At 47.6% G+C, this 27,319-nt stretch overlaps 1 long non-coding RNA gene across 2 annotated transcripts in view; it reads right to left on the reverse strand.

The window, feature by feature from the left end:
- The window catches only part of LOC124221949 (uncharacterized), a 149,593-nt gene that overhangs the window by 49,286 nt on the left and 72,988 nt on the right, over positions 1–27,319 (reverse strand). For both annotated transcript variants that reach the window (XR_006883893.2, XR_011177355.1), the window contains exon 4: positions 22,357–22,425. This is a non-coding gene — a long non-coding RNA (uncharacterized lncRNA). The remainder of the gene's footprint in view (positions 1–22,356; positions 22,426–27,319) is intronic.

Consider the following 27,319-nt stretch of genomic DNA (forward strand, 5'->3'; position numbering starts at 1 on the left):
TCGTGTCTTTTTTAGTTCCATACATTTTTGGGACCGAGTATCGGACAATGGTGAGCGTTTGCGTGTTATGAAAGTGGACCGGACAGCGCTTCGCGAGATTATTCATCAGCGATGGGTATCGACGAAAGTTGAAACAATTCCAGGATCGGTGCAGTTTAGGAAATCCGAACGCTTGGCCGAATGGCGGGACTTCGAAGAAGGTTACTCCCGGAGGCTGGACGCCGTCTGCCTGCAGCGACCCTTATTTCCTTCGGTCATGGATCTGGTGCGCGGTAGTTTTTCACCGTGGCACGGAATCAGCTGCAACCCATAAATTTCTCAGCCCTTTCAGACCGGACCACACTGACCATAGATTGCGCTGAAATATTAGAGCCCTGGTGTCAACCAAACTCTTTACAGAATAGTCCTTCCCTCCCCGTTACATCACGCCGGCCAAAACGGCTCCCGAAGCCTTCTGAAAGACCAGAGAAGTTTCTCGTCTTCAATACCGAGTTACGGATACCGACTGACGCGAGACTTTCCCGCTTTGGCAAAACCAGATCGATGGATTGATAAACCGTCAAAAACGGGAGAGGATGATTTCTCTTTATGCAAAAATTTGAATCGAAAATCGTGGAGAAGAAAAAAAAGGGACTGTGTTTTACTTCTGCTATTATTTCCGCTGGAGAGAGACACGCACGTGTAACGTTTACCAAAAATATGCATAAAGGTATATACACAGCGCTTTGCATCCGGCGAACTGATAATATTGATTCTGAGAAAGAGGACAAACAAAAATTTTTCTGAGAGCATGGTGCCGGCTAGCCATTCTGAAGCGAGAGATCTTGGGGAGAGGGGGGCTTCACGCATTCCAAGCTTATCTGGTAAACAGAATTGTTTGCATGGATAAGTTGGGATCGAAATGGGAGCGGAGGGAGTACGCGTACTTCTGACGATATTTGAAGGAATTTCACCTACCTCACGGTTCTCTTAATCCTATCATAAACCAGTTATTCTTGCAGCCTCGGGCCCCGATACAAGGTGTCGCGTCGATCACCCTCGTATCTCGTGACGTAGCTGCCTCTCCGAACCACCGACGCGAACCTCGTCAAGAACTTCAGGTGCAGGTGAGTAAAGTTTTCGTATCGAAATCCGGATTGGCAACAGGTTAGTCACGCGTTGTGTGTTATCTACAAGGTGGAATTTGGAACGATGGCGTATCTTGACGCGTGAAGAAAATGGAAAGAAGAAAAAATTATCAGCGACTGCCGTCATCCGGAAATGGGTTCGCGGTGTAGAGATTAGTGGAAATGTGAATCGGCCTAAACGTAACGATCGACGGAAGAGGCGACTGGCCGTTTCAAGGTGAAAGTGCCTTTTTTTTCAAGGGTAAAGGTCGCGATGCCTATCTCGGAACGTAAAAGGAATTCATCGGTTCCGAGTTATGCGTTCAAGAGAGCAGGTAATAGTCGTTTACACTTACACACACGCTACCGGGATTAGCTTGCTGGGACGATTGTCTACGAAAAATGTCTAAAAAAGAGAAAACAAAAAATTTTCAGAGAACGAAGAAGGGTCTGTGCAATATTACTAGATTGGTAAAAAAGATAACTCGACCCTCCGATTACGACAGAGAATATGGTATAATATTCACTCTTCCCCATCACGCTACAGGGCTTATTATTTGCAACAAAATTGCACAAGCGCTCAAGTTTTTGCTAAAGTAAAGAAAAAACAATTTTCAAATACACCGGAAGAATTTCACAAGGTGGTGATGCAAGATCAATAGTCACGACTTCGTGCCGCGGTCAGTCTAGATTCGGAGTTTCCGCGTTACATCGCGAAAGCTGGTGAGGAAAAATAGGAGGGTAAGAAACGCTACTTAGGCCTCGTATCACACGATCGAACGAACCCAAGCGCTCCAAGGGAGTCGGTCGATTCCCTGCGGAGGTTGTTCGGAGGAGCAAAGGATTGACGGGTGTGCAAAGGAGGCTGAGAGTTCAGCAGACCGTGGCGGGATTCGCCCCAAGGATTCAAGGCTCCGTTCCGCGCTAAATGATCGGCGAATGTATTACTTCGACACTTGGCAAGTCCGTTGCAGGATAAGCCTTTTGATTTTTGAAAATAAAGAGAAGGAGAGAGAGAGAGAGAGAGAGCCACGTGGATGTGGTTCGCGTCTCAACTAAGGTACGGAGCTGTTCCTGTCATAAATATTCCGTATAACAGTGGAAATGATGTTTCGGTTGATAAAAGCGACAAATTCATTCCGGGTATGGTTCACCCTGACAAATTTCAACCCTAATAAATCTTGCCGCCCTTGAATTACGTCTACGACTCGTCCGATATCTGGTCGTCGAAATTTAATTGGTTTCCAGTAATTAAACGAACCATGGAGTTATGCGGTGTGTGTATAATATATGTATACACGTTTCTTTTTTTCCTCTAGCAGCTGCCGCTTGTGGGATCGCGTCCATTGTTTTAGCTTCGTTGATGCGCACACAGGGACGCCTTGCCATATCCAACGGGGATGGTTTTCCCGTCACTGTGATCAGCCGCAGCTAATTAGAGAAGAATAGTATCCTCGGGTAGGCGAAGGCGGCGCCTGTCGTGTAAAGATAAACAAACCGGTGTGCGCGTTCAACTCAGCTGAGGCGTGACATTTATTACACACATTTTCCAAGTCATCCTGACGCGAAGATAACAAAAATGTCCCCAGTTTTATCGTCAGGAGGAAATTTTCACGTACCTATCCACTTTACATCCTACTCCGAAGTCGAAAAAGAAGCGGAAAAGAACAGGCTTGCCCAAAAGCCGACTGCTAGCTCCGGGCTACAGAAGCGGAATAAAAGTGTCCACCGGGCGATGATTATCCAAGCGAGACAATATTATTCGGATCGAGAACATGCCGCCGAGATCGGTCTAATGCGGGGTTACGCCGTTAAACGTTCCGATCGGTGCCTAAGATTAGAATATAATATACATACAGGATAGTTGTACAGTTTTCTGGGAAACGGTGCGTGAGGAACAGGTCGATTCAACGAATAATCCCTTTCAACAAACGACTCCACGCCGCCTCCCGGCCAATCGGTCCACGCGGCTCTCCCGCGGGAAGAAGAAGCGACTGACAAAGTCAGCTCGACTCACGTGGCACCGGGAACCGGGGGAGAGGATCGGGGCTGTTTTAGGTAGACCGAGGGTGACCGGCAGGTGAGGGTGAACCAGCTGCCGCCTTCCTCTCTATAAACCCTCGTAATTACCTCCCGATATCCTCAGATCCCGGTCGACGGTCGCGGTCGGATCCACGCCGTCTTCGCCCCGCGTACGACGAGATCCCCGAAAGACGCTGCGGCGCGTGCCACGCGCCGCTCCTTGAACCGTCCCGGAATTGTTCGAGGACGATGAAATTTTCGTCGTGAAATCGAGACCAGTTTCCGTCATTCGATCGCTTCGAAGTTCTCTTCTGTTTTCCTTATACTTTTTTTTCAATTTTTTAACTTTTTTCGAATTCTGAAACTGTGAGTCAATACACGGCCATATCCGAACAACCCTTTGGTACCCCGTGGCGTGTTGATATTCTCCCAACGACGAGGGAATAGCACGCCTATGGTGCAACGAAGCCGTTCTCTTCTTCTGCGTGTTTTTCTTCTTATTCTTATTTTCTTGTTTTTTTTTTTTTTTTGATCGAGACGTAATTTGATAAATTATATAGACCAGGGCAGGAACGATATAGCTGACCGTTAGGTTAATTAATCGATTATGAGGAATGGCCCGAGAAGGGTTACGGGCTACGGTTCTTCTTCTACTTTTTCTCCTTTTTCGCCTTATACGCGCGAGGAAGGTTGCCCCACCTTTTCTTCGTTCCATAGCCGGGTTCACAATTTACCTCAATTAACCGGCCAGCTAGATACGGTATTATTTATTCCCCCAGGGCAACGCGATGGGCGCGGATCAGCGTGAAAAATCCCGATACGAGGATTCAAGTGGGCGTTGAAATATCGGGAGCATATACGAGCCGAAAATTGTCGTCGAGGAGTTGCGATGTGCCCATTGTAGAGGTATACGTGCGTGCGGTGTTTATTTTCCCAGAATGGGAAGTAAGGGCTCGGAAAAAGTTGTCTGGGAACCCCGTGCAAGGATGCGGGACAGGAGAGTAAATCTCGATGGTTCACCGTGAATTTCGTAGGCGCGGCTGCGGGACGTTTTGACCGCACGCAGGGCGACCGGGGTTTAAATTGTAACTCAATACCGGAGCGCCGGACTCTGCAGCTGAGCTATTAAAAAGTTGCGTAAATTGACGTCCGATCGTTGATTCGATAAAACCGCGTCCGGAACGTTCGACATCTCCATATTTATAAACAAAAGCGCTATTAGCCTTAACGTCGACGTGGGCAGCGGATCGATTAAATCGGCCTTCCGGGACGTCCGGGGCACGCCGGGATATTTAGGCACACACTCGCCGACGCACCTGCCCGAGCTTCGAACCATAATGTGTTTAATATGCGCAAGGAAGGCGCGGCGAGATAGCGACGGCGACCCGAGCGGACAATTAAAATAGCCACCCTTTGCCATACGAGCCGGCATCTCCACTTCGGGGCCCGCCAAGGGATGGAGAATAATTAAGTCTTTCGAAGAAGATTAAGTGCCGATTGCCGCCGATGCCGCCCTTTTCCACCTGTCGATTTATCCAAATCATTCGAAAATCCACATAATATTCACTTTCTTCGTGCCACATAATCTCACCGTGCAGTTTATTTCTGTCGTCGTCGTTGCCGAGTACAATTTGATGGAATCTCAAGAATTGTCCTAATATCACCGTCCCTAATTGTATCCGTTTCGCGTTTGCCGTCAAAAATCAGATTGTGTGAATACAGGGAAAAACTTCAATATTCATCGTTGTCAACGATTTTAACAGTGAAAACATTAAACCAGCGTTCCATGTTCGTGCGGAAAAGTGCACTGATAATTTTCCCTGCCTTTTCCCGATAGTGGAACTCGCACGACATATTTGACGCTTTGAGATTCCGCGACACATTTCCCTCCGACCACTTTAGATATTTGTTAACGTATTTTCCTGGGAGTGATTACCCGTGCCTGAATCACCGCTAAAACAATTTGGAAAAAAAGTGTTTTCCGTTCCCCGTAACTTTCTCATTTCGATTCTGTTCTTTCTGGTAAAGCCTAACTGACCGGTAAGTCCGACTTCCTGAATTTTTATCAGCGTAGAAATACCATTCGAAGAGTCGTAAACATAACGCAATTAGGCAAAGTGCCCATTTAAATCACGGAAGACAAGAACAGAGCCACGCGGTGAGTAAGTATGACTAACGCGTCGGGCCGCATTTCGTTTTACCCGGACGTACACGTGTATGAGCTATCTGGTACTTGCACACACCCGTTTCAGAGTTTACGAGGTACAGGCATCCGGACTTTCTGAGTACACGCGTTAGGACAGGGAAGGAGGGATCTAAGCGCGGATGGAAAACAAGGGAAGGGGAATTTCAACCGACGGGAAAAAAACACACATGTCTCGTTCACGTCGACGAGAACCCCGCGGAGTCATCAAGGGTGGTGATAAGGCTGCCCCCCCCCCTCCCCCCGTCGTATCTCGGGCCTAGGCTCGAGTCGAGAGAGAAAATGTCTGCCTACTTACGCCCCGAGTACACCGAAGACGCGCGGACAACTTTCCGAAGTGGGTGCTCATTTTTTTCCCTTTTCAAAGATAGAGTGGAACATTGTTGGGAGACAGAAGGGTAACGTGAAAACAATGTCGTTAAATACGAAACCGATTGTCTCGACGGCCGCAACACACTGCCTTGGACCAAAGTCAAAGCTTTTTTCACTTCGTGATCGCGGCCGTTCAAGGATCTGGTTTTAACGAGAAGAACGCGGAAAAAAATTTTTCTACAATAATTATTTCACATCCTTGCGCAAGGAGCCGGCAATCACGCCGTGAGAGTGAAGTTAACGAGCAGCGTCTCAAGATCCCTGTCGTTAACCGCAACAGGAATCGTCCTCTCTTTCGCTCCTGGATCCGAGGTGAGGATATTTCCTATATAGCCACGATCCTAAACGGTCTCCTCTTCATCGTATCAACGCCGTTCCGGTTTTCAGATATTAAAAACCGGTGATTATTACTTATAAGGATCAGGCGTAGCGTGTGCGCCGGCCGAGCAGCAGACAGTAATCGTCGATTGATCTATCCTCTAACTCTTTACCACCTGAAAACGATGTTCCTGTCAGTTTTATTAAGCAGAGCAGCCCGTTAGCCTTCATGCGCTGCAGGTAGAGGCATACCATTTCCGAACGCGCTATACATATACATACATATACATACGTGCCCCGCATGCTTACAGGTGCGGCTGCCGTTCACAGAGAAAGTGGGATAAGCTTAATTATACATTTTAGTAGGGTAAGAAAAAACTAGAAGGGTTACTTTTTCTCACCGATCGCACCGCGGAGAGACGGGAGCCAGGCTTATTAATTGCTTGTAAGTTAAGTGGCTGCGGTCAGTCCTCGTCATCTTTACTTTCACTTTCGAAGGGCCAGCGCGATATATACATCAACAAGCCTCTCCTCGACGCGCTTGATTCTTTCATTGTCGAACTGTATCTTTGAAGAATTCGCAAAAAGTCGCATCGAGATCTTCGAGCATTGTATTACGAAAAATAATTATCTTGTATCCCGAATTTGAAAGTCCAACGCCAACTTGTCGGTGATATCCCATCAGGCACCGTTCAAACACTCCTCGCCTGACTCACACCTTCGTTTTTCCTATAAGTTGGCACGTGCGCGGGATAGTTGGTTGTCGAAGGTCGCGGAAAATTCGCCCCATCTTCTACCTCATCCTCGTTCTCATCCACTTCCAACCCCCAACAATTTCCCGCCCCTGACGTCACACGCGCGTAACACACGGTCTCGCGCAGAAGGCACCCCGTCCTCAACTCCCACCAGCAACAAGCCAGCCAGCCAGCCTCCACTTCCGTCAACAAACTATAGATATGCAGTATTCTACGCGTATCACTTCAGAGAACCCGTCGTACGTTCCAATTTCACCTAGAGTTGCAACGCATGGCATGGCTTGAGGAGTTGAAAAACACTTAAAAAAAAAAAAATGTTTTCATAGAAAAATTAGCAATTTTTATGTAGGGAAAAGAATTCTTTTCAAATATCAGCTGCGGAGAAGTAATCACATAAACAGATTAAGATCGGTGAGATTGTTTCTGATGAATATGGTAAAAGGACAGTTTCGGATCACCGTTGGCGGTGAGCGACGCTGAAGTATTAATCACGCCCTCTGAGCTCGTAATAATTATCATACGGTCTCGGATACGGAGTGCCAGAGTGTGACCGTGCCGTAGATGCGTACCTATATGCGAGCGTGATGGATGATCCTTGAAAAGCAGGGACGATCAAGACACGAGCAGAAGATGGAAGTGGCCGAGCCGAGGAGCGCGCAAGGTGGCCAGTGCCCCGATAATAACCTGATGAACGGTAAACCACGCCGTGGCACACGCGTTCAAAATTACAGAGCCACTGGATGGATGCATGCGCCGAATAAAGGACGCGTCATCCTGAACTGCAGCGGCGGGAGGAGGACCGCCTTTGCTTCTACCTTGGGTCTGGGCCTCGTGCCCGTAATGAAGAGTTATTGAGAACCGTTCGAAATTTCTATAAGGGCGGCACGCCGGAAAAAATAGAGGAGAGGAAGGGTGGGATAGGGTAGGATAGCGGGAAGACATATGCCGCGGCACATGCCTGACAAGGAAATTGCAAACTCCTTTCTAATGGAATACCTACACGCACGCACACAACGGACACCGGGAGGTCAGGACCGCCTGTCCTATCAATAAAGAACACGGAGGTATCAATTTGTGGCTCAGAAACGGCAGGTGGATTCCGGTCTAGATCGTCTCCCTCTTTACGTGGTTCTAGTCCGAAACACGACTAGGCGACAGACCTCTGGAGTTATTCTTCGACTTCTCCAAGACGGCAATCACACCCGACAGAATCTTATCAACGTTTTTCGACTCGGAATTAGTGAACGAGAACTTAGTTATGAAAATCAAGAAGACTTTTGAAGTGATGAAATTCTGAAATATCAACCCACTGCATCTTGCCAAGAAACTCTTCTAACACGCAAGTAAAAAAGAAAAAAAAAAGAAAAAAAAAAAACGTAAGAGAACCAGACCTTGGCCCAAGAGTTTGTGGAGAGGAGTGATTTTTTCCTCCTCATTGGATTTCCATGTTACAGGGTCGAGGAGAGGACTAATTTTCGAACTTTGAGGTTGTGCAGCGGTTTCTGACTGGTTTTCGCTCGCCTTGGCTCGTTCCATTCGACCCGTTTCACGTCGACCGAATAATTAGCAGACCACCATCCCTCACAAGGCTTTATCTCTCGTATCTTCCGGCCAATAACCGAGTCTCCGAACCCTTTTCTGCCCCTCGTCGTGCCGACGTCTGAGTGCCATCGTCAACAAATATCTCAAAGTTCTGAAATGGCTGAAGTGTGCGGAGATTAGGGCTCACTTGGTCTAGCCGGATGATCGTCTCTTACTGAGGGTTTTGCAGGCCATAACAGTGACGATCATCCCTATCGCTGCAGGCGAGTTGCACGAAAAACGAGCAATCACAAACGCGGAGTGAGAATCGAGGTCGTTGCGCGAAATCAATCATCGCTGAGACTCGGTTTCTTCAATGACCGCTACTCGAGTTCCTACTTGCACTGTAACCCGATCCTTATATATCCGGTTGTAAGGGATTTGCAGCAGGGTCCTTGAGGCAAGGAGCCAAAAATTTTAAAAACCATTCTCGGCGCCCCCGCATCAGGACAGAAGTGGAGAGCCGGACGTCCGCCCGGAAGGTAGGTCCCGTAGTTTACACGGGTGAGGATAAAATCTACAATCCGGTTACATTAGGTTGCGTAAGGCCCCAAACACTTGCGGCAGGGAGGTTATTTGTTTAGGTAAAACGGCTGGCCGCCCTTGTACCTTGGCTCGTTCCTTCGACGTATAGAATTGATTTTTGTCGCGCCATTTTTTGGTTCTGTTATCTCCACCCATCGATCTGGCCCGCGATACGCCAACCATTCGTTTATCAGCGAAAACCGTCCGGTAGATGGCTTACGATGACGTCATTATTACGATATTCGACCGCGACGGACAGCTGCTGTCGCACGCGCGGTTATCTCTCAAATAAATATTCTAAAACTGGTCGTAAATTCGACGAAGAGAGAATTATTATACTTACTTTTAGTTTTATTTCTGGTTCCGTGTGCCGAATTTGGACGCCATATGCGATAATAACGAGCCCCGAACGACTCCCTTTCGTGTTCAATAATCTCGGGGGAGGATTTTGTGGGCATCCCTTTCCTGAGAAAACCGGCGTTTGCACACGTTCAGGAACACCAAATGACCGGATAGACGGATCGGCCGGTGCAGGACGGATGGACGAGGGTGGAAACAGGTCCAGGTCCAGATCCTCTGCCACATGACACCGCGTGTGAAACTGCGGCATATGAAATGCTTCATGCTTTTCCGACGTTCACCGACCACGGCCAGCTTCCGAGCGATTCGAACTATTTTCTTTCAATTTTTTTCCCTCCTCGTTCGAGCCTTTCGGGAAAACACTTCTCACGCAACGCATGGGATCAACTCGTAACATCCACAGACGTAATAAGATACTTCCGAAGTTGTTGTACATAATTATATAGAAGAGCCGGACAACAATATGAACCAAATTGTTTGACATCGTTGCGTGAAAATCTCAGCATCTTGACCCGGCACTTTCACAGCGAACGTAGGAGCTCGAAAGTTTCAGAGCGTGAATCGCGACGTTGAATAAATTCCGCCGACACGCATTAAAGTAGTTCTCCGCTTGTACGGAGTGTTGGTGAAATTTTTTTTCCGTCTCACTCGGCTCGAACGGTTGTATAAGCGCACCTTGATACATCTTCACACATATGCATAATGTAGGTACGATTTAGAGATTTAGAGGGTGCTACGGGGCGGGCGTAATCGGCGCTAACAATCGCTCCATTATTCAAAGACGAATGGAAGATGGGGAGTGCAGACGAAGAAAGAAGAGAAGAGGAAGAGAGAAGAAAAAGAAGAAGAAGAGCCAGTCAGACTTGTTGTCCTTGTCCGCCGCTCTGCTTTGGCATCTTTGAAACATTGATGCGAGATCTGAAGATAAATCCACCTGCCTCTGCATTCTGCATGAGATTCCTACTTCTGCTGGGGATACTGAGAAGTATCATGCCTGGCCCTTCTGTCTCTTAGCGCAATTCCTCCAGCAAACTAGTTCTCAACCCAGCGCGTCATTCCGCATTTCGTTCATTAGAATCGCCCGAGGTTCCGGGGGTGAAAGGCGAGAGCAAGTACGAACGAATCGGATCGACACGTTGGTACCGCTGTGTAATATTTATCCCTGTATCCGGGCGGTGTTTCAATTGTCCGGTTACGGGAAGGGAAAAAAATCACTTTCGTCGGAAGGTAATCCAGTTCCGTTTTCGAGAGCGATGGAACGAAATGGAAAACGAAGGGAGAGCCCCTGCAATCCAATCCCGCGATAACACCTGTCACACAATATATAAATATGCAAGAATTCGGACCACGCGTATTATTGTAAAACCATTTTCGTATCCCTCTGCGAGGTCCTGCCGCTTTCTCCTCCATCGCTCTTCCCGAAAACCCCCTCAAGATCCCGTCAACCACATCCGACATCCACCCTCGCGGAAACATATCGAAAAATATTGAATCCATCCCGCAGGGCATCCACTCGTGTTCTCCTTTCGTCCTCTGAACCTTTTCTGTCCCGGATTCAGACCGAGAATCGCGTTGTGCGATTTAAATGTTTGATCTGCCCCTTTCTGTAACACGTTATACACGTACGAGTATCTACATTCTACATGTATATACAATGTTGCGCCGACTTTATCTGTCACATTTTGCTCCACCGTGAACGCGCGGTCCCGGTGACGTTATACTTGATTCGAAAGGGCGGAGCGGACCTTTTCTTTTTCAAAAAGGCACCTGCGAAACCCGCGTATTCAAATCGTTGCTCGTACATCCGAGGATGCAACAGGGGAATTCCCACAGAACGATGCGAAGTGCAACTAGCTCAGGTCCGCACAGCACCGCGCGTCTGAAGGAAACGCGTATCAAAAATTGCGTTTTGTGTTTCTCCCGCAACTCCCACGGTCGATCCTATTCAAATCACCTAAACAAATTCTTCGATACATGCGGTAAAGGAGAGAAATCTCCCAACGTCAAAAGCAGCCGGACAAAAGGGTCCGTTGCACGTCGTTCCGAAATTGCAAAATCTCTCACGGTCAATATTCAAAAATTTTGTCCTCGTAAACATCAAATAATCAATTTGATCTTTTTCTCCCTTCCTCGTCACATTCTGAAATTGCGTTTTCTGAAAGGATTTTCCCAAAGGTTCCCAGGCATTCAGGTATACGTATAGATATACGTACGTGTATTATAAACGCGCTGTATATAATATTTGAATAAGGGTTTACATAAGGGGGTCGAAAGGGAAGCTGCGGGTTCTTCGGCGTCCAGGATCCAACTTTATTGTGTAAGAAATTCCGTGACTTTCTACCTGTCCCAAAGGCTGTTGGGGGCTGAAGGGTTGCACCGGCTAAATCGAACGGGAAACGTTCGCGATACTTTTCAGGGCGCTGCGTAGCGGCTGCACAGGTATTTTACCCAAACTAAAAACCGTCCACGTCTTTTTTGATACCCCTTATTTTCACCGTACGAGTCCCGCAGGTAAACCGCGAACCCTTTGCAAATTTCAATTGCTGTGCTCTCGGCGGCAGGTACAACGTGTGAAATTATCTCTGAAACAGAGGTGCTTCTCTCCTCGAGAGAGGGGAGAAAAAAAAAGAAGATATAAAAGGTATGAGGTAAAAAACTTGGACAATTATCGAAACCTTCGTAAGTTCCTTGTCCGCCGTGAATGCTAAGCTGTCTAATTCATCCCGGCCAAAACGCGGCCAGATAATTTTTCATCTTTGGCAAATCCCGGAAAAAGAACAGAGCGGACCATAACAGGTAGAAATAGGGGTGAGAGACCGAGTCCTGACCGGGGATAAAACTGCTTCCCACGGTCCGCCTGCGGGGTCCAGGGTTGCAAAACATCCAGTGGCCGTAAGTGATCGGTGATGCCATGGTTGCGTTTGGTAACGTTGGCCACCGGTTTCCAGGGATCGATTATATTATTTTCGGGTAAAATTTCAAGGCGCCCATCCGGTCAGCGACCTGTTGAAAACATTTCCCTTTTCTCCTCTTCCACTTCTCTCCTTTTCAAAAATATAATCTGTGGAGCGTTTCAATTGCAGGGAGTAAAGGTTGCAGAAGTGGAAAAAGATCGGGTGAGACAGGTGAATAATATTCGGAAAAATTTCAACGCATCCAGCGCGCCCGATGTTCGAAGAATGAAAATCATTTCTTGCAAGCGCAGCGTCGAGGAATCGCCGCGGAAAAAAAAATAACGAAATCGAACTATCGAAGTTCCAGGGAAACTGAGGAATGAGGCTGCAGGTTATTAAGCTTATAATGGAACAGACGCGAAATTTGACGCTGAAAAGAGCCGAAAAAAGAAAAGAATGAGGAACTGGATAATAACAGGAAAGAAATAAAGGAAAGAAAAATGATTAAATCTGAGAATGAAAGAAATTTGAAATGAATATTCGAGGAAAAGATCATTTGCGAAAGCAATGTATAAAAACGTTTTAAAGTTTCATCTCAATATTTCCCAGAATTTCGTATCCGCTTTTTGTTTTTTGTGATTCTTCTTCTTCTTGTTTTTTTTTTTGGTTCCTATTTTGTTTTTTTGCTTTTCGAGTCCAGCGCGGGATCCGGTTACCATTCGGTAGCCCCAGCCTATTTTCCGTTCTGCTCTACCCTCTTCTTTTTTCTTCCCTTCCCTCCCCCCTCCGCCCCCGCCCGCTCTTCTATACCGACATAATACCTTGGGAAAAAATGGCCTGGCGGTAATTTAATTTTGCACTACGCTTCCGCCCTCGCTTTTTGCGCTCTTAGGGAAGAAACCATTGGGACTCATTCCAGCCCTTGAGATAGACAAAAATACCGTATTTATGAATTTTTCCACCTTCCCGTGTTCTCCAAATTTTCGAACCACGATTCTCGTGTCCTGATCTATCAAAAAAAAGTAGAAAATAAAATCAAAACAAAAATAATAAAAAAAAAAAAAAAAAGAACGCAACACAACAATTATCTCGAAAAAATCAACACCCTCGGCATCTGTCGTCGGCACGCCTCATGCCTAGAAATTTCACTTCGGTTCGCATCAGGCCGTCATCGAATGTGACACTATCCTCGCCGGGATCTGGAGGATCCGCCAATAGCTGGAGACCGAGGACCGCAGCTTCCCACGGAGGACAGGTAAGAACGGGAGGTCCGCGGGGTTAAACTGACCCCGGGATATAGTGTTTCACAATTAACAAACGTGGGTAAGCGCGGAGCCGAAGGAAACCCCGGCCTTTGTCGAGACCTCGCCGGTTGACCGCGGGGTGGGGGTGGTGCGGGTGGCGCAGGGTGCATTGCATAAACGAGAGAAATCTGAAAAAGCTTTTTTCTCAACCACCCCTGTTTTTCTCCTTCCGGGTAGCCGGCGGCGAAGTAGACCGATGGGGTAAAAAACCGATCCTCCCGGCGTAAGGGATTCGAGTCTTCGCTCGGCCGTAAACGACCCCCGCCCCACCCCTCGAAAATTTGCACGAGAAATGTACAAAAATTACGCCGAGGCTGCAGTGTTCAAGGCTCAACAACCGGAATCACGGCTAAGCCTCGTCCCGACACTAAGACGCGTCAAAGGAATCCCTATCCTTCGTCTATTGGAGCATGATTGGTAAAGGTCGGCGGCAGCCTGGCCCCTCACGGCCGTTTGAAAAACACAGGGGAATCATCGTGGTGTCATCATCCTGACCCTGTGCAGCTAGACGAGGAAAATCTAATCTCGGCCGGCAGATTTGAGCCGTTTCGTAAGCTGCACCGATTCTCATTACGCTCCGTAAACGACCCAGCAACGAAGCCTTTAATCCAACGAATTATCCCGGGCAGAAAACACCCGGACATATCGGCACGAACAGCATAATATAAGAGCATTAAACTAACCCAGTTTGGCGAGATTTGTAAACTGAGATATTATTTTTGTCCTTAAAGCCCGTCGGCTTCGACTGTACTGAAGATTTCTGCGCAAAGGGTTCGTTTTTGCAAGCTTGGAAGAAAGGCCCGAAGTTACCAGTGAATCTGTGTAAATTCGAGCTGTTTCAAGTTTTTCTTCCTTTTTTTTTTTCTTTCATCAAGTAACAATTTGATGCGTTGGAAATATTAAACGATACACGGTTCACAATGTTTACGGAAATACTAAGAAAAAAGTTTTCCAATTGACACATCAATTTTTGAATGACCAAATTTCTTGTATTCTCCTGATTTTTTTTTTTTTTTTTTTGTTACCATTTTGAGAATACCAAGCGGAAACAAAAAGAAAAAACCATACAGATTTCAACGAATGTTTTTATGAAATGCTTTGATGATGAATTGAAAATTGAAGCTCTCAACCCGGAGGTGAAATCGTTTTCGGTTTTAAAAGCACCCTCGTTAAAACTGTAGAAGAAAATTCGAGGACGAGTTATGCGGTGAATTTTGAACGGTCGGAAACCCGTAGTCAGCCGCAATGATCAGAGATCTTTACCGCACACCGTGCTTGCCGGGTTTTCAGCATAGTCCCAAAATCTTCCTGTTCAATTCTACCCCGTTCGAGTTGCCGAGGATCGCAAAGCGACTAGTCGAGAGGCGAGTTTGCCGGCTACCTGACGAAGCTCAGGGACGTAAGCGCAACAATAGTCTAATCAAATTACCCGCCCGTTCCGGTTTATTAGTTGGAATTGTAAAACAGCACTGGTCGTCTTCGAAGCTCGTCCCATTTCTTTTTTTTTTACGTTCTAATTAAATTATATTACTTTACGAGGTTCAATTCGCACTCGGCTGCCTCGAGCCGGCTCGACCAATGCCGAGGCGTAACTGTCATCCTGTGAAACTATTCTAATGGACTTAGTCACGTCCGTTAATTGGATTCGCCAGAATTCTGCTATCTAAAATACGGCCGCCGCTGTTCGTGTAAATCAAGACTCGGCTGGTTTTTGGCAGTGCGAAAGAAGTGACAGGCGATCGTAAAGTAGCGACCAACCTTACGGCCGACAATTGGAACTAAACTCGAAAAAAATACCGACGATTCCGTAATACGGTGGGATTAATTTTCGTCAAAGAAATCGTTTTTTCCCCGACGAAAAAGAGTAATTCCCCACCTCGGTAATACGTCAATATGAAACGTCAAAACATTTTAGCATTCCATTAGGCGGGTTCCAGGGATGAACGGGATACTCGAAAGAGAAATATTTCTCGAGTAACGATTGCCGTTTAGCGATCCCTTTGACAGATAGCCCTTTTCCGAAGATTCCTTTTTTGGGCGCCCAGATAATCCTTTGACGTTTTCCAAGTCATGTCGCTCGGCTTTGTTCACCCTACAGCGGCTTGCCCTCTATAGAATCCACAGCGCTGGCTGCATGAAGCGGCCTGTTCTTTCACGAAAAATTCAAACGGATCGTAGATTATTTATATTTATTTTCATTCTCGCGTGAAACGTGAGGTATATTTTTAAAGCCAATACTCGTAGCAGTTGCCGTGTTCCAAGTCTGTGTACAGACCGTGCACCGAGCGGTGAATTGGTGCAACACAGATAACATACAAACTGGGTCGGGAAATTACCAGGTCGATAATTTTATGAGGGTGAAGCTCCTCACACTTTATGAATTTTCCTCCGAAAACAAGCCAAGTTTTATTTTATTTCTTTATAGTCCGTAAAGGTAGCGAGGTAGCGGGAAGTTTAACCCAGTCGTTAAATAACGAGCGCGCTTCGATGAAGGAATAGGTGCCGATACTAATGCAGTGCGCCGATTTTGAGGAAAAGAGTTGCCCGTTTTTCAGGGTGCCACTAGGTCAAGGCTTAGTTTGCTTACACTCATTAATTTACTAACGACCCACTCAGGACAGATGAACAACTATGCGACCACCGCGTACGGGGATACCTACCGAACGGAGGCTTGAGGATTAAGTTCCGAGATCCCCAAAATGTGGGTCAACCTATTTTGCACATTTTCGGGAGGGGGGGGGGGGGGGAGTTGGAATTTGAAGCAACGTCTGTAACGTTGGTCTCGAAAGCGTTGGAATACTGCCTGCGCATACCTGCACGGAGATTTGGAACAGACACCACGGCTGTGTACCATCCGCAATTTGGTTATGTACGGACATGCGGAGGTCAAATTTTTGGAAACGTCAATGACGATGATGACGTTGTATTCATATTTCACTCACACCGGCACTGCAGAACCGGTCGGTAAATATCGGCTGCGTTTTAGTGAGACCAATAAAAAAAAATACCTTCAGTCCGGTACGTTAGGTATAATAGAACTGCAGTGGATTAGGGTAAAAACCGCTCCATTTTTAGTTTTCACAGGAGTTGACTTTTCGCCCCCCTCGTATAAAACATGCCGCATATCCTTCACTTCTCCCATTTATGACGGGTGCATTTTCGTTTCCTGGAACCTTTTGGGACAGTCCGGAATAGGGAAATCAAATGAATGTATCCGCCGGTCAGTCGAGCTCGAACCCTCGCCTCGTTTTCAAATCGCATTAATAAGACATTGAAAATTGACGAGAAATTAGTTCATAAAAAGTCGCAAGCGATTTCGATCATTCGGCGTTGCCGGAGCGGAATTTCGTCCGAAAAAATTTCACCCCTGAAAGCAAATAGAAAAATATTTTCAACCAGGTATTGAAAAACATTGGAAAGCGCTCGACGCGAAGGTGCGAAAAACGCGTGACGAATAGGAGAGAGAAGAGAGAGAGTAGAGGAGAGCCTGTGCGAACGCAAAACAGCTTAAGGTGTTTGCAGATCCTCGAGTAAAATCTTGTGCTTAACGCCAGGCGGTGGCAGCAAGCATTCCCATTTTTCCCTCCCTCTTCGCCCGTGGCAAACCGTCTTAGGCAAAGGCCAGCGAATCTCTCCGCGTACCCGCCGGGAGAGTGACGAGAATAAATATACAAATATTATCCCGCTTTGTCGCAATATTATCATTTCTTGGGCACACGCACAGGGGTAGGAAAAAAATGGGGAGGGGGGATTTTCGGACCCAAAGTTTTCCTCCGGAGCCGGCGAGAAGACAGGGTTGGGGCCTCGAAACGACCTTCCAAACAGATAACGCCCGGCTCTGAGTGGTTTATCCGTTCGTCCTGTTTGCGGTAAGGATCACGCCCGAAGATATCCCCCGCATGCCCTTGGAAAAATATCCCGCTTACAGAGGATCATAAACGGAACGTGTTGCGATGTTTCGGGGCGATTCCGCGGAGCCTCCCTGGGCGTGCAGCCGGGCTTCTGATGTATGCGAAAGGAAAGCGTTTTATGCAAAATGCGAATTCACGGATTGAGAGAAATGAAAATATACCGAGTCTCACCCCGACGCCCCGTGTGCAGACTGGATCTTCGCGGCTCAGCCATGCCTACTACTCCCCTTTTCCCCACATTCGCCAATCTACCACGTTCTCGAGATTTTTAACCTCAACATACGTACGAGGTGCGGGCTGGTCGACGGAATCGAGAATACCAGCGTTCGTCGAAGAACTAGAAAGAATTCGATCCTCAACGAATGTTCGTGCGAATAAAGAAAAATTATACTCATATCCATACAATCCTGATTCGATAACGAAAGCTTCTAATCAATATCCCAAAAGATGAAATTTATACCACGAAACAATTCGGAATTCCGTGAGCTTTCGTGATTCCTAAAAAACAGAAACGGGATTGTCGACTCGGCGACGGTTGAATCTCCGAGGACCTCCGCAGGAGGTGGGAAATGATCTCGACAGCGCAGTGGAAGGTCATCCTTTGTGAAACTGCTCCAGAAAAGTTAAACCGTACAACAATTGAGTAAACGTTTGTCGCAACGGGTCCGCGTTACGGCCACCCGGCGTTTGGTATTCCGTAAATTTTTCCCTAAATCGCGTGAAAATCTGGAGCAGTACCGTTCCTCGGTTCTTTCTTTCCTCCGGCCATCCTGAAGCGCAGTGATTTGTGACGTCCTCGACGCGAGAAGGTTACGGCAACGTGTGGAGCATATTTGCATCCCGACTTACAGCGCTGCCTCGTCCCCATTTACCATGTCCTCAAGGTCCGTGCCCGCGACCCGAGGATCGAGATGACAGATTAGATTGTTTCGAAGATCAGTTTAGGAATAGAGCGAAGACCGTCCGTGCGTCCCAGCCACGAGGGAAGCAAAGAGAAACATGAGAATGAAAATAAAAATAAAAACAAGGTGGGGATAAAATGGAGAACAAGACAAGAGAACACGCGGAGAGGAGAGTCGAGGAGTTTCAATTTGCCACGGAGAAGAAGAAGAGCCTCCGCGGTACCGGAAACAATTTTCCATATTGCCCCCCACCGCGGCGCCGCCCGAAAACCCCCTGAATATCAGACACCGCTCGAACTCATTCGCACAACGAACTGCGAGTATGAGGAGCCAAAAAAAATAAGTAAATGAAGGAACGCTCGCGGATCGCGCATAATATGGGTGCATAAATACGGCACAAAGCCGCGAGGACGCCGGCATTGTTGCGTCGGTGTCACTGGCGGCGTTATTTTCTTATACATATATATATTCGTCAAAAAAACATCGGTCCGCTTCTCTCTCTCTCTCTCTCTCTCTCTCTCTCAGCTCTCTTCTCTCGTTTCACCCCTCGGAGTGAGTCCTCGCGTTTATATCTGCGTAAGATCCAAAGGTAAACTCTGCGGAAGGTGCATGCGCGGCGCGGAGGTGGGAGAGGTGTGGACATATTAAAAGGTTTCTTTACGAGGCCGTTCAGGGCCTGTCACTGTGGCTGTGCCGATAGGGCACACGGACGAGACACACGCCTTTGACGGTGGAGTGTTTTGCGACGCTGTAATCATAAACCGCGTGGCCGTTACAGGCGAAAAAGCCCAGTCCGCGTTATTTCACATATCCCCTCATCCCACGCACTCCTTCGTCTCCTTGTTTCTCGCGGCCCTCTTCCGCCCTTCCACCCCTGATCGTAAACCATTTTTCGATACACGAAGTGCCTCTCAAAGGGAAAACGCTGTCACGTCTCTCCCCCCCTCTCTTGGTTTATTGTACACCGTGCCTACGCTGTGTACGATGTTTTTTTTCCCACTATTATCGCGTTTCGTTAAAAGAAAACACAAATTATTGGCAACTTATTAATCTCTGAAAATTTCTTGCGTATCCCGCGGTATCGGTGTGTGTTTAAGATATTATAGAAATTCACCTAACATTCGTTCACGACTGCCGAGTCATTTTTCAATTTTTAACGTGCTATCGCACCGATAACGATTTTTTGACTGTATCAAATATAGCAGAAGACGTGATAATTCTTCCGATATCGATAAAAACGTTCAACTCGACAGAAGACTGGTTGGAACAAAAAATTTTCAAACGAGAAAGAAGGTGACGAATGAGAGCGAGTCTCTGAGCAAAGGTGTAAAAAAAGTGGGTGAAATTTTCGACGACGAGTACAGAAAGGCATCCGTCTTGCATAAATATCGGGGAAAGGAAACCGTCCAGGTTTTTGCAAACAGTTCTTAGGTTATGCCTTTTATACAACCCGCCATATTTTTAACTGCTCGCCAGTCCCGCGGTGTTAAAAGTTGACCGTTTTGCAGAGCGAGCGAGCAAAAGAGGGCAACGCAGCAAAGATGTGTAAGGCTGCAATGGCCTCGAGGTGGTGACTGTGATGGTGGTGGCGGTAAAGGAGATCGCAGGGCGCTATTTACGGTCTGAATTATATATTTTCCGAGAACGGTTTCGCCGGGCTCGTTCCCCGAGAAATTTGCATGCTCTCTCTCGAAGGCCCTTCGTCGACACTAACAGGGACACCCGAGACTTGCAAAAATGCTAAAATACGGTTTATGACTTTATGCCACACTATTTTAGCGATATCTGGAACAATGAGACCGACGTCCTCGGGCCAACCTAACTGTAGCAGCAACCGTCCGAGTCGTGACAATGCCTCGGAGAAAATGCAAGAATCCGGAGTGGACTCAGCCTCGAGCGAGAGTCTTGACTTTCGAAGTTCAAACACAATGGACTCGTTGCCGGCGAAGATCAAGCATCGAAATATCGCGGTTATAATTATTACCACCACGAGAACAATCGCCGGGCGTTGTGCGCGATGACGTCTCACTCGATCCGAAATAACAATTTCGGCGACACGTCGAAGCCCGTCGGCGAAAGCCGGACGAAATTGCATGAGTTAAATCCGGAGGCCAAACAGCGAGTGCACGATTCGGCAAAGATATAATTCCCATCGCTCGAGGAGGAGCTTCGAGTCGTCTCGTTTCGTCTCGTCTCGTCAAATAATATTTGTCTAGCTGTTAGAGCGCGGTTCTTTTGTCGCCCTAAACTCTTCTCCACCCCCTCAAATATCACGGTTATGACCGAACCGGGTGACATGATTGTCATGTTTTGTCAACTCCTTTGTGCCCCACAAAAGGGTGCTCCGCAGGATTCAGCAAGGACTCGGCCAGGCCAGTCACGGACGGAGCATCAGCGCACAACAAACGGTGTCCGCATTTGTGGTCCGGAGGTGCCTGAGCCGAGAGAAGTTTTAACCGGATGTTTGATCTTTGCCCAAAGATTCGATGCGTCAGAAACTGCGAACATCCAATAAAGTTGAGGCACAGCGTTTTCGTGCTGCACCGTTATCCGGATTTTCCGACGATTCATCCGACCGGACGGAAGGTGCACAACGATTTCCCTGGCCGAAAATTTCGCGATTGCAACGGAGGGCCGAGAGTTGCAGTCGGTGATTAAACCAATTTTACAGACCGTTTAATCGCACGGTCAACTTGCCGCGAACAAAGAGCGCGCAGAGTACCAAAATTGCACGGGGGCCGAAAGACGCGACTTATACCAAAGTGCAGCAAATCGAGAGAAGGAAAAATTGACAGCGGTTAATCGAAGGTGCAAGCCTTTGTGGAAAAAAAGAGGAAATATTCAAGTCCTTTATAATTCGACGAACGTGATCGAACAGAAGAGAAAATTTTTCAAAAGAGACGGAAATAAGGAGCGATGATTTGCAGTCCCGATTTCGTCCGCGGCCACGCATCGCCCACGTCATTTGCCATTGGGTACCAAAGAATCATGCGAATCATCGTTACTTCCCTGTATCATACCAGGCAAAGGCTAGGATATTATATTCACCGCAATTTGGCAATTATATGCGACGACGCGACGTGTCGTGAGACCGAGTTGGCTGCAGGCTGTGACCGTGATAAATGCGCCGCGGTGGCGGTCGAGAATTTATTACCGCACCCCTGCCTGCGCCGAGCGTAATCCGCTGGCCCAACGGGCGATACGCAGCGTTATGCATTTGTGGTATCGGAGAGCCAATCGCTTCCCTGGACCGCCAATAAAAATAAGAAAAATCGAGGCGCACCGCCATCTTTTACGACCGCATATGCAGCCCGGCGATCATTTATTTTCCCGTATGGGGTAAAAGACCCGTGACGAACCGACGCAAATGTTGTAACGCCCTGACAACGGAGTCCATTTTCGAATTACGCGGTCGCACATTTTGCAAAGAGTTTCTAGTCCTTGCGATTTTCATACTCTAGGTTCCGGCACTGCGCGCCGCAGCAATCCCGTGCAACTTATTACAAGTCTGAACAACGAACACGTGATATTTCCCGTCCCCCGTTTCACGTCCTGAAGGATGTAATCGAGGCAGGGCCCCCCCCCCCCGTTGCCGAGAACAGCTCGCAGTCCTCGCGCCTGTCTTCGCGCGTGCCGAACACGAGCGCTAACTTTTTTCAACGTGTTCTGTTCCACACCGATTCTCAGAAATCCCACCACCCTCCTTAAGGCCGCGGAGTCTTCATCCCCTCAACCTCACCACGCGCTACCCTGTTAGTATCGCCTTTATCGCCTGCTTTTTTTTTCATCCTCCTCTTTCCTCTACAGCCGGCAAACTCGAGATTGTACAAACCGCCCGACAGGTTTTCGGCGGCCCAGCCTGCGTCCCAGGTAACCGATTTCAGCCCTTGAAGATAAGAAATATACCCGATGCAGCTGATCATGCACGTGTCGCTTTTAGGGGAACCGTTTGCGGGACGGTAATATCTACGTAATCACGTTATAAAATTCTTACGATCTACCCTCGCTACAACGATTATAATTTTACTCACTGATTTTATTCAACAAATCAGCGGTGTTCGGTATTGTGAAGCAGAGGAATTGAAACTAAAATTATTTCTTACCTTGTCACGTACCGTGTGGTTGCAGCTCGCAGTTACCTCCCAATTGGATATCCATAACATCGTTTTGCACTGTAACAGATCGCACACACTGATTATATATCACTTGGCACCCGACATTGGAAACACTGCAATGATAACTTGATTGAAACGATCTAAAGGTAAACATCGGATCGGACGCGAGTTTGAGGCCACGCGTAGGTACGGTAACAACTTTATCATCATTTCGACACCGTTGCAAAGTTAACTTGAAACGAATATACGTATCTACTACCACTTACAACCCCCTGCTGTACTCTACTCTTACTACCTTGTATTGCAAACGTAATTGCGATTAATAAAGAATTATTATTATTATTATTATTATTATTATTATTATTATTATTATTATTATTATTATTATTATTATTATCATCAAGCATCGATTTCGAAAAATTTTAGCCACGCTTTCAACGCCGTTATTAGTTATCCACTCCATTCACACACCTTCACCGTGAACTCCTTGTCGCTACGATAGCTCGACGTGCACTGAAAGGGTTTACCGATTCGTCCGGTCTATTTCAATGGATTGTAAACGTACGCGCTGTGTACAAACGGCCGAAGTATACACGACGCGCTAGAGGACGAACAACAACATCTGAAACAAGTGAGTATCTACTGTAAGATGGTTTTATTTCGGGTAGGTACTGAATTTCAGATCACCTCGCGTATTTGTGTGTAGCTACTTTTGATATTGAAATTTTAACTCAGGTCAGATGAAATGAATATTCTGTTCAAAATTGAAATTAAACTGAAAAAAATTTCTGCGTGACTTTTGAGTAGTATAGAAAAAAATGCATATCCGTAAAAATGGTTTAAAAAATTTGTTGATCTTATTATGCGAGTTTAAGAGAAAACAACGCGCCAATTTAAGATGGGATTAATTTGCTTGAGTATGTTTACGCCTCGCTGTAGAGTGTAGATACATCCTCGAGACAAATGTAGAATACTTCCTAAAGCATCCGGGCGATCCTGCCGAAGATCCTAAATCGATGGGTGTAGCGAGATCGGGGCTATGCGGAGAATCCCGTAAGCCTAACCCATAAACACGCGCGTGGCGCGTTCCTCGCGGCCTCTGGACGAAAAGTTTGGGGGCTTGGAGGCGGGATTCGGGTTTAATACACGGGGCGCATTCGGCGCTGGGCGATTACGGTGTCGGCCGATTTAGGCTCTCGTTCCTTATGAATGAGTAACCCAACACCGGTTCCGGGTAGCTCTGCTTATGCCAGTAGAAGACAATAACACCCGCACCCGTTATGCCTGCGTGCGCGTGACACACGCACCGCGTAACGGAGAAGAGTGTACAAAGAGAAGGAGGGAGGAAAGTGGCGCCGTTCGCTGCAGGGGCAGATGCTTCGGGATACGGCGAGCGTTTGGAAAAAGAATAGTGAAAATAAAAGGGAAAATGGATAAAAGAGGAAAAAGAGACCGCGCGTGCCCGACGGCAAACAACTAAAAATACACCCCCGCCCCAGAAGGACCGCGGCTCACACGCCACGCCCGCTATAAAGTCCGCAAGCCAGTCGGTCTTTCCCGTAGGATACACTTAGGATCACGTCATACCTACGTGTATAACTCTACACCGCAAGGGATGCAGACGCACCCGTCGCGCCGCCCCCTCGATCTCATCACCGTCACTCGGACCCCTTGTAAATGAGCGACCGCTAATTTACGTAATTAGTGCCTACCTGGCCGGGTTATACGTACAACGCATGCGTAGGTATACCTGTTTGCTCGGCAGCTGTTGATTAGGAAAAACCTCCGAGCATGCCTGGCAGCGGTAGAACACCCTTAGAAAACGAAAGTGAAAATCAAAACGTATAGGAGGTGATTTTGTGCGCATGTGTGCGACTGTTCGGGTGTTTTAAGGAAACGGTCTTGCAGGACTTATCTGGTTTCTTTACTTTTTTTCTCTTTGAAATCTAGGTGCCACGGTGGTTTTTCAGCGGCACGTTTGTCGCCTTTAATTAAAACTAATTACTCGTCGCGTCCCACCGCGTTGCTAGTCGGAGGGCGGAATTCGCCCTCTATTATAAGACACGAGGCTACACGGTCCTCCGCATCTACGTGACACATTGTTCATCCCCCCCGGTGCAGCAAGCAGAAGATCCACGTGGCATCAATCCTCGGCAGAAGCTCGCGCGCCAAGAACAGTTTACATATTTTTAACCGCTTTTTTTGTCATCGGTTTTGTTCCCCGTTTCAGGCAGGAGGATTTCCATATACGCTTATAGAGCAGCTTCGCCCCGTCTGTTGGCGTCGCGCGATTCCCCCAAAAAGTGGATATTTTCGTCGGCAAAAAACTGAGATTCGTTACAGAGAGAGGATAGAGTAGCTGACTGCAGCCGAGCCGTGTGCATGCAGGGGTCGCCGATGGCGCGCGCCGCTCTCGTGCAGCTAGATGGAAAACCGCGCGACGCGTAGCGCAGAATAACCTCGAAGCACACACGCGTCAAGGACCCGGGGAGGATGCGCGGGGAGAGAGGCGTACGAGTGTGAAAAAAACTAAATGAAAAAAGACGAACCCCGAACAAACGCATCTGCGTATGTACCTATAATACGCGTGCTTTTCGAAGTTAGGAAAGGAACGTGAAGGAAAAAACTGTCGTCGTTCGATCGAAGAGTCAAAAATCCGTTCGCCGCGTTTCGATGATTGCCGAGAAGAGGGTAAAAAGATGTAACAAGAAGAAGAATGAAAAAAGGAAATATACGTGATTCACGCCGACACGCTGCAATCTCAAGACGGTAATCCACTGCACTCACGTACATTCGGTGAGAAGTAGATGTGCGCGTCTTTCAGCCGGGATCGGGAATGCCGAAAATAATCCAGTGATCCCACTAAAATACCCTAGACACACGTCGTTAACAGGGCGGTCCGCACTTGATCCGCGGGCCCCATTGTCGTAAGGCGTCGCCCGCGATTATTCCGATAGCCAATCAACCATCCGAATACTCGGTTAGAGGGAGTTTATGCCCCATAAAATGGGAATCGCTGCAGCCGGACCCGTTTAATCTGCCCTTGCCGCCCTGATATCGCCTCGTCGGCGTTCGCCGGCTGCGCGAACCTCCTTCGAAACCGTTGATTATTCATTCGAATCGAACTCCCTTTGGGGAAAATTAAGCGGGGAATTCGCCAGAGTCGCGGGGTCGGAGTTTGAGACGCTTCGGAGGCTCAACTCCCAGCAGCGTCTCGTTACATCATTGCTTTCATATTTTTCAGTACGACGGAAGAGAAGTCTTCAATTTTTGAAACCATATTTGTAACTCTGAAAAATTTTTGACGAATAGTTGAAATTTTGTATGATTAAAAATCCACGTTTGTTTTATGAGATTCTCTTAGTGGTCAATAGTGCAAGCAATCGTAAGTTTCACGCTTTCACCTCAACCCAAAGAATTTATAGTTGGATACGATACGATAACAATTATTATTTCTCGGGGTGTCAAAATCGACACACCAGGGGAAGAATTCCGAATTGATGTACGATTCCGCGAAAGATGTGTGACATTGCAAATTAGAAGACCAGTTTCCAAGATGCGTCCAAATTTCGCGTCACATACCGCGTAGGTTCGGAATGGCCGTCGTCCGATCTTCGAAGGTGGACAAAGGGATCGAATCGGCCATTGATTGCGTACAATGAGTGACGTCGGGGGGGCCCTAGGGTGTAATAATGGGACCAGTGGTGACCCTGGGCGAGCCGGTCACCGCCCTGCGTTCCAAAGGGTCGCAAGGGCGCCTCTCGGACGGGAGGAAAAGAGAGAAGGGCGTTTGTCCGATTGCACAACGACGTGCAACCGTCCAGCGGCAGCTGGCCAACCCTTGACCTCCGCAGGACACACGAGGCTGAATTTCGGGGGGAGTTTCATTGCTCGGCAAAGCTCCGCATGCCCCGAATGGACAAAAGGTGTTGTCGGAGGTCCGTTACGCGCGGAAACGACGAGTGACCGACCCGCCGAATCTCCTCGCCCCGTTTCCTGTACATCGACGAAGGGAAGGAGAGAGGATCGATCAAGATCTCGTTCCTCGAGATATAATATTTACCCCATTGTCAGTTAGGATCGGGCCAAATCTGGTAGAATCCATCGTGATCTGACCATCCGAGAAATCTTATACGCCGCGTGATCGTTTTTTTTTTTTTTTTTTTTCCATACGTATACGAGAGTTGTTTGCTTCTTGGGATGCATGCATTGTGTGTATGTTTTGTAAAAAGTTGAGGAACGAAAGAGAGAGAAAAAAAAAACGAATCCTTAAATCCGCTTAGAAGAATGTGCCGCAGCTGATTTCCGTTAGGTACTGTAGTCGTTACTCTGCGAAGGAACACCGTCATCTTGATCTTGATTAATCACGCCTTGTCTGTCTGAAGTAAATCTCAAATTCATAGGAATCATTCTATTTGTTCATTCGAGAAAACCGCTCTTCTTTAATTCACCGGCGAATCGACACCGACGTGTAGCAGAAAATGAGCTTGAAACCACGCAGGAAACGAAAACGCACTGCAAAAAACGTTGGAATATTTTGAAAAGCGACGCCGTCTACTCCTGTATTCAAAACAGGCGCGTGCAGTTCCTGTCCGGGACGGTGATGGAAGATTCATTAGGCAATAGGTTCGCACCTTTTGAAAGATCCTCGTACCTCCAACGACGGTATGCGCGGCAGGACGCGTGAGCGGGAGGCAAAAAGTTGGAGAATTTATGTCCCGGCGTTGGAGATCAGGCAGTTTAGATTTTTGGACGGCAGGAAGTTGGCTTACGAGTCTCGGAGGCGCATTCTCGTCGCAAAATATATCGGCCCTGCAGGTCCGCCGACGGTGTGCGGCGTTCGCGATCACGGCTCTTACGGCCCTCTCGGATATCCATCGATCCTCCCGCCCCCGCATCTCGTTTGCGCCCCTGCCGCCCCCGGAGGAAACAGGAAGAGGACGAAAATGCG

Source organism: Neodiprion pinetum, chromosome 6, assembly GCF_021155775.2.
Source record: "Neodiprion pinetum isolate iyNeoPine1 chromosome 6, iyNeoPine1.2, whole genome shotgun sequence".
NCBI classification, from domain to species: domain Eukaryota; kingdom Metazoa; phylum Arthropoda; class Insecta; order Hymenoptera; family Diprionidae; genus Neodiprion; species Neodiprion pinetum.